Source organism: Netta rufina (genome assembly GCF_964035555.1).
Source record: "Netta rufina genome assembly, chromosome: 2".
NCBI lineage: Eukaryota > Metazoa > Chordata > Aves > Anseriformes > Anatidae > Netta > Netta rufina.
The window spans coordinates 81,418,532-81,425,983 of record NC_140124.1 but is presented as its reverse complement, the minus strand read 5'-3'; positions in this window follow the sequence as shown (position 1 = coordinate 81,425,983).

Genomic DNA, 7,452 nt, shown 5'->3' with positions numbered 1-7,452 from the left:
TTCCAGAGGTGATTACCTAATTGATTTCACTTAACTAAAATCTAGCTATTTGGTAAATCAAAGCAATATAAATCGTTGCATATATTACTTTGTGCAGAGAGTTAATGTAAAAAGAAGAAACAACACTAATTTTGTTAAACCACTGCAATTTTCTCCTGCAGACCAGTTCTCTACAACTTAAAAGTTCAGAGTATGAATTATGCATATGGTCAATTCATAGGTTCAGAATAGATCAGTGGTGACGTAGAACCAATATCATCTTTGAGGAATTAAAATAAATTCGCATTTACAGTCCAAGATGCAATTTATGTGTGCACAAGGTTTTGTTAAAAGACTACTAAGACTTTACTTGAATGCAACAGTAGAAATTTAGAAAATTTCATTTACGTTTCGAGTGAAGCTTTCTTGTATGTGTATGTTACGGTACAGTCTTCAGAGCTTTCTACATTTCTGCAGGATTCTATTCCAGGCCAGCTGTCCTTCAGCTCACGTCTTAAAATACTCTGAATTACTCTATGGGGCCAGCCTGGCACACAGTTCACCTGCAGTTGAGCCCTGTAGAGTAGGCACATGTGTTCTGCTGTGTCCTGCCAGCCCTTCATGTGGTGCTTGGGCCACTCCTGTTGGCTTTCCAGGCAATGTCCTCGGCATTACACAAGTGTGAGAAGAGGTCTGGGCCTGTGGGACCTGCCTCAGCTGAGCCATCAAGTACTGAGGAGCAAATAAAAGTATAGTCCTAGGTACTTACTCCCTGGGTAAGATGTGGTTCTTCTTTTGGAATCACCACAAAATATCCTCGCAATCGTTCGTTGGGGCAGCTGTGGAGGATTTACAGCGATATTTTTCTGTTTTACAGAGCCCTTTTCGGGCATTTTTAAGTCAGCAGATTTGTGTCACAACAAAATCTCTCACAGAAGAGAATTTATCTCAAAGAAGTGAAAAGCTTAAAAAAAACACAAGTAACAACGACAACAACAAAAGGCAAACAACAATTTCTTAGCTGCTGCTGCTTCTTTCACCTTGGTGGCTGAAAGATTCTTGTCTTGTAGTTGCTTCTCTGGGAGGATAAAAAACGTCTTGAGAAACAGGAATTCACCCTGACATCTATGCTTAGCTGTTCCTTAATTTCTGTCCAGGGTTGATTGTCACCGTGCTGCTGTCACTCCTTCATGGATCCCATCAGGCAGGAGGAGCTCATTGCCACCTGGCATCCACATGGGCCATGTCTCTGGAGCTCATGGCTGGGTGGTCACACCAGAGCTTCTGCCTTGCTCCTCGGCCAGTGGTGGTGGGGACTTTGAGCTGATCTCCAGGGGACTTGAGCTGATCCCCAGGCAGGGGCAGCGGAGGATTTTGGAGCACAGGCAGGCTTTACCCATCCTAGATTCCTAATAACTGGGTGGGAAGTGGCCATTTCCATGGGGCAATCCTGATGAAAAGGAGTAAAATGGTGGAGTTCAAATGACTTGTGGCCATGGTTGTGGTGAGTTAACATGTATTTGTCTGCAGGGCAACACTGCCAGTTTATATGGTTGTATATGAATGAGTCTCTGGAGGTACTGAAAGTGCAAATACATGGGCAAAAGCTGTCACTGAAGTACAACCCTAGTGTTGTGGTGCAGTGACTTGCACAGTAAGTGGAAAGAAACTTCTCACCAAATCAGCTGCGTATGTTGGGCTCTCTTGGCTGCTGGGACCAGGCAGTTACAGCTGCTTTGCAAAGGTTTTCCCTCACTTTGTGGGTGTAGGAACGGGGCTGCAAGGCCTGAACCAATGCCAGGTTTTGTGACTGGGGGAAGAGCTCATACCTAACATGTTGGGGTTTGTTTGCAGCCAGTGCTAGGAAAACAATTTCATAATCAGCCTGCAGAAACATTCCTTGCAGTCCTTCCCTAAAATGCTGGATGCCAGGATTTTCAGAAAATTTTCAGAGATTTTTCAGAAATGCATTTATTATTTTCAATTGCTACAAATAGCTAAATGTGTATTCATACATGGATTATAGTGCAGAATTCAGTTCTTGCTGCAGTACTGTGTTCCAAAAACTAGTCTGTCATCACTTAAGAAAGGAGTAGCTGAAATAAAACTTTCTCTTCAGTTTGTAAACAAGACCTCTCCCCCGTGCTCCCATTGCAGCAGGTATAAAACCCTCTCTGCCCAGCCTGCACAACCCTGCAGAAAATATCTGCTGGGATGCAAAGTGCTGCCATTCATCTCAGTGGTGTTTTGCTTCAGAAATCTAATGATGAAAATGTAATTTTTGGCGTGGGTCATTAGTTAGCCTCTGATGATTCTGACAGAAATGGATGACACAAGGACTTAATCTTCAAACCCCTCTCCACAACGCAAAGCCACTTCCTATGTAAGCTGCGTTGTTAAAAAGCCAGGCTTTATTTTCTCAGCAGCTTTGGCTTCTTCCTTTCACGTGTTGTAAGGGAATAACGTGTACCAGTGCTTGCTGTTAGCTGCACGAGCAAAGGTGAAGTATGCTACTAGCTACTGAAGGACCAGGAGGCACATGTCTTCTGGGAGGAGCAGTGATGACAAACTCATTTGGGTTTTATTTTTCAGGTCATGAAATACACTGGCATTGTAATGTTGCCAAACCTTCAGAGTTTTTTAGATCTCAAGAATGAAAAGGGAAGATAAAAGATAGCACACTGCACTACATAGTGTCCATCAGTCTTTTTGTTATTTGTTGTAGCAAATACCTTTAAAAAAGCCAGGACTGGATTCCAAGACTGGATTCTTTTGTAGCAGGAATAGTCTGTAGCTCAGCACCAAGCTCTTTAAAAATGTATATGTGAATGTTTTCCCATTGCATCCCACATCCCAATGTTCATTCCTGTACCAGTCAGCTATCTCTGAATTCCCTTCCTCACACATACACAAATTATTCAGACTATTTTACCAGTCAGCTTTCATCAATATAATTGCTTCCTTATGGAAATATTCACACCCTGAAGTGCTGTTCCCAAGTTTTATAGCAGACAAAGCATTCCCATTTTCAGTGTAATTTCTTCAGGCTCTAAAACCATTCTCATTATAATTAACACTGTTAGTGATACATACATTGGGGGATTTAGGTAAGGGAAGAACATCAAGGTAATATTATATACAATATATCTCTATCTAATAGTTGGAGAATTCGCATTCACCTAAAAGATTAGAGCAACAGTGAAGATGTGGAGCTTGCTCAGATGCATTTACTATTGAATTGTATGAATTCAGACTTTCTTAGGTTCTCCTAGGCCCCATTAACATTACGTGCCTGTGCTTCTTACAGTTGAAGTGTATAACCCCACATGCTCTGGTGAGAGAGAGAACAGTTCAAACTTCCACATCAGCAAGAGATGACTAGGACAGACTTTTGCAGTGCTTAGTCTTTGTCCCAGTGCTAGCAGGCAGATACCGTGCACCACAGGACGGGAGGTGCCACAGAGGTTTCAGGTGCCATTCGTCACTTGAAAGGCTGCTTTTATGGGAACCTGCTCAGGTGAGATTGTAAAGAAAAGCTTCTTCATCTCTAAAGATGCTTTTTCAAACACTGCGCAGGAGTAAAATTCATTTTCTGCTGCCTGGTGATGTTAACTGCATCTCTGAACTGAAAAGCTGATGGCTTATAGATGAGCTCTCTGCTGTACAAGGGCCCACTGCTGACAGAAAGGGCTGGATTAGACCCAGCTCCTGCCCAGGCTGCAGGCACCAGCTTCTAGTGTACAGAGTCTGTTAAACAGTTTTCAGAGGCTTTTAGGTAAAGAAAATAGTTGATAAAAGACAGATGATGCAAGAAGAAAACCCAACTACACACTGAATCTTGAGTAAAACCATCCTGGCATCAGCTTTGTGCATGTGTTTTCAAATGAAGTTAAAACAAAACAAAACAAAACAAAACCAAAGAAACAAACAGGATTATTCTCTAAAATCTCTTACAGCACAAGTTGGAGCTCTATGTCAGGCTTTGTGTGTTCTGTTGCAGCTACTTCTGACACAGCCTGGCAAAAAAACAATGTTTAGCCACAATTGCAGTATGTGTTTATAAGGACTGTGAGATGCTGAGCCTCCTTTGGCTCCCCTGGCATCTTACAGGAGGCTCTCAACTGCTTGGAGGCACTGGTCCTCCATACAAAGCTCTTGTAACCTTAAAATGCCTCTAGCATCATGGGGGGCTGTAAGCAGCTTCGGTAATTTCCATTGGTAGATAAGCTTCATTTATCTTTGCAGTTTAGTTTGGAAACCATCCATTGGTAATCATGACCTCTTGCTTAGCTGTGTCACCTTGTACTAATCAGACTGGAGAGAGAAGTAATTGCATGTACCGGAAGCCAAATTCATTACGTAAAATGAAAACAACAAAACAGACAAAAAATACCACCAGCACCAGCAAAACAACCATTGTCCATTATTTTCCCTTGTAGATATTAAAATTGAGTTGAAAAGGATCCATGACTTCTGCATGAACATAAGCTCTTCCCAACACAGAAGCCTACAGAAATTTGTCAAGTTTCTTTTTGTCTTGAGGGAGCTGGCTACGGTGGCTGGGCACGCAGAGATACCACATGCTTCATTCAGCAGTCTTGAAGTGACCTTCAGATATAAAAGAAAGCAGTGGGTGTATGTGGAGGGGGCACAAGGGGGCACATGGATGGCTTGGGAAGAGAGGGATGCAGAAATAAGGGAAGGATTGTAATGCAAGCAGAGATCTCCAGGGATTGTTTCAGTCTTGAAGCTGCAGTAAGTCATCTTTGTCAGAGTGAGAGTGGACTTGGGTTCCCTTGTACGGGTGTTATCTGGGTGCTAAATTGCTGTTCCTCACCAGTTATCCTGCAAGGAATGGTATTGGTCCTGGTTGGTCCTGTTGGAAGGAGCTTTGTGTGTCTGGTCAGGAGCCTTTCTATTAAATGAGCGTGCTGAATGTTGCAGAAACAGACATTTTGCAGCAACAAAATCTGTGGTGTTTGTCCTGTAAAAAACACTGCACAGCTCATAGGATCTATCTATTCCAGCTTCTGTTTCACTTAGTCCCCCATGCATCTACCTTTCACGGTGTGCTCCGTTTCATACTCACAGGTTAGGAATGCACACAGAGGCAGGTGCCAGGGCCCTGAGGGCACTAATTGGCTTTGATTGCCCTGACCGCTTGCACCGCCACACCCTCTCACCACAGCTCTCCTTCAGTACAGCCCAGGGCCTTTAGCTTCTTCCTGAGCTGTTCTGTAAGAGCGTGGACCTTCAGTCTGGCTCCTAGAAGCTCTTAGGCTGCCATCTGGGTTGGCTGGTGCACAGCTTGGTGCTTGCCGGAGGGCTGCCGAGACCCCTTGCTGCACCCAGCAGTGAGTTCCCTGGATCTGCTTGCTCTAGTAAACCTCGTCTTTACAAGCCTGTGCTAATACAGATGTCAACTGTTCTGTTATAGGGGAGTGCTTTCTAGGGATGTCTAAAGAAATGGATACTTGGGAATATTTCTTTGTGTGATATATAAGCTTATAGCGTAGTTAGTTTTGTCTGGAGAATACAACTGCTTGTTGGCTCAACTTCTAGAGAACGCTGATGTGATGCTGATACTTATAAAGAATTAATGACTGTCCTGGTTTCAGCTGGGATAGAGTTAATATTCTTCCTACTAGCCAGTTACAGTGCTGTGTTTTGGGTTTAGGACAAGGATAATGTTGATTACACACTAACGTTTTAGTTATTGCAGAGCAGTGCCTGCACTGAGTCAAGTGCTTTTTCAGCTTCTCACGCTGCCCTGCCAGGAGGAGGCTGGGGCTGCACAAGAAGCTGGGAGAGAAGGGAACCAGGCCAGCTGACCCAGACTGGCCAAAGGGACGTCCTGCACCGTGTGGTGTCATGGTGAGCAATAAAACTGAGGGGAGTTGGGTGGGCAGGGGGGTGCTGCTGCTTGGGGACTGGCTGGGCATTGGTCAGCAGGTGATGGGCAAGTGCATTGTGCATCTCTTGCTTTGTGTATTCTATTATTAGTAGTATATTTCCTTCCTTTTCTGTCCTGTTATACTGTTTTTATTTCAACCCATGAGTTGTACTTTTTTTTTCCTCGTTCCTCTCTTACACCCAGATGGGGGCGATGGGGTGAAGGAACAGCTGTATGATTCATAACTGCCTGCTGGGTTAAACCACAGCAGTGGCTCTTCAGGTTTTAGTCTAAAATGATGAAGTATGTTCACATGTAGCTTCTAGAAATAATCAATTTACTGTATTTGAGGTCGATGTTTGGTTACTGGGAACTTTGCTTCTGTTTCTCTTCTGATGGGACATTACTGCGGAGGCTGCGTAATCACTGACTGCTGGTTATCTTCAATGTGCAAGCTAGGGAACTCTTGGAATAAACAATTCTGGTCTCCTTCCTACTTCAGCACTACTGGAGCACAGTCAGGAAAACATGATATCCCAGGGTTTGGCTGTGAACTGGCTGGGGGGGCTGGGAGTCCCATTCCCCATATCCAGGAGGCAGTAAGGGTGTTTAACCCATCTTGTATTGCAATGCAGAGATCTGCAGTTTGCAGGCTGTAAGAAGACTTCCAATTAGATTTGTCTCCTCCGTGCTTAACAACCTGAGATATAATGAAGGAGGAAAGCCAGATGTGGAGGATGGGTGGTTAGATACATGACTGAGGAGAGAAAAAGCTGGCAAATACGTGTAAGCAGATGTTAGCAAAACAGGAGCAAGATCTCCAGCTGAGGGATATAGTAACTGATACTACAGCTACATATAGTGAACTAACCAGATTTTGGCTTAAGCTTTTTTAAATGTTTATATAGAAAACAGACATTATTTTCCATAGACCCACAATGCCAGCCAGGATTTTTATGAAGCAAGCAACAGGGCAGAGAAATATACTTGGGTGAGTCAAGAGAGTTGCCGAAGAGTTACATGGCTGTGATAAATAGAGAAGATGGAATTATTGCTTTTGACAGCTCTGAGATTGCAGATCCAGATTCAGGGATTTAGACTGATCAGAGACTGTCAGGCACTGCAGTACCTCCTGGAAGAGCAGGATTTTTATGGGTAGGTAGAGTAATTCAGGTTAATGAGGGAAGCAGGAAGCAATTAGAATTTAATGTGCAAGCTTACTAGGCATCGAAATGGTGATTCACTAATAGCTGCAAAGGGAGATAGATATCTTTTGTGCTTTATATGCAGTTAGATGTGCTCATCAGGAACCTCCCTTAACACATCTAATTACCCGAAGAGGGAAAATATCCTGCCTGCGTACAGCAGTGTTACCCTTTTGGTCTGTGAAGCATACTCAGACATAACACCCGTGAAATGGGACTCCGAGCTGCTGGGCTAAAAATAGCTGCCTTCTGCTTATGGCTGCTGCAGGGACCACAGCTACAGCTTGGGAACAGAGACACTGATGGTACTTAGGAACGTTGAATTTCTGGTTAAGGGAAGCTTATGGGGCATGCATTTGAAGGAAACGTTATCCT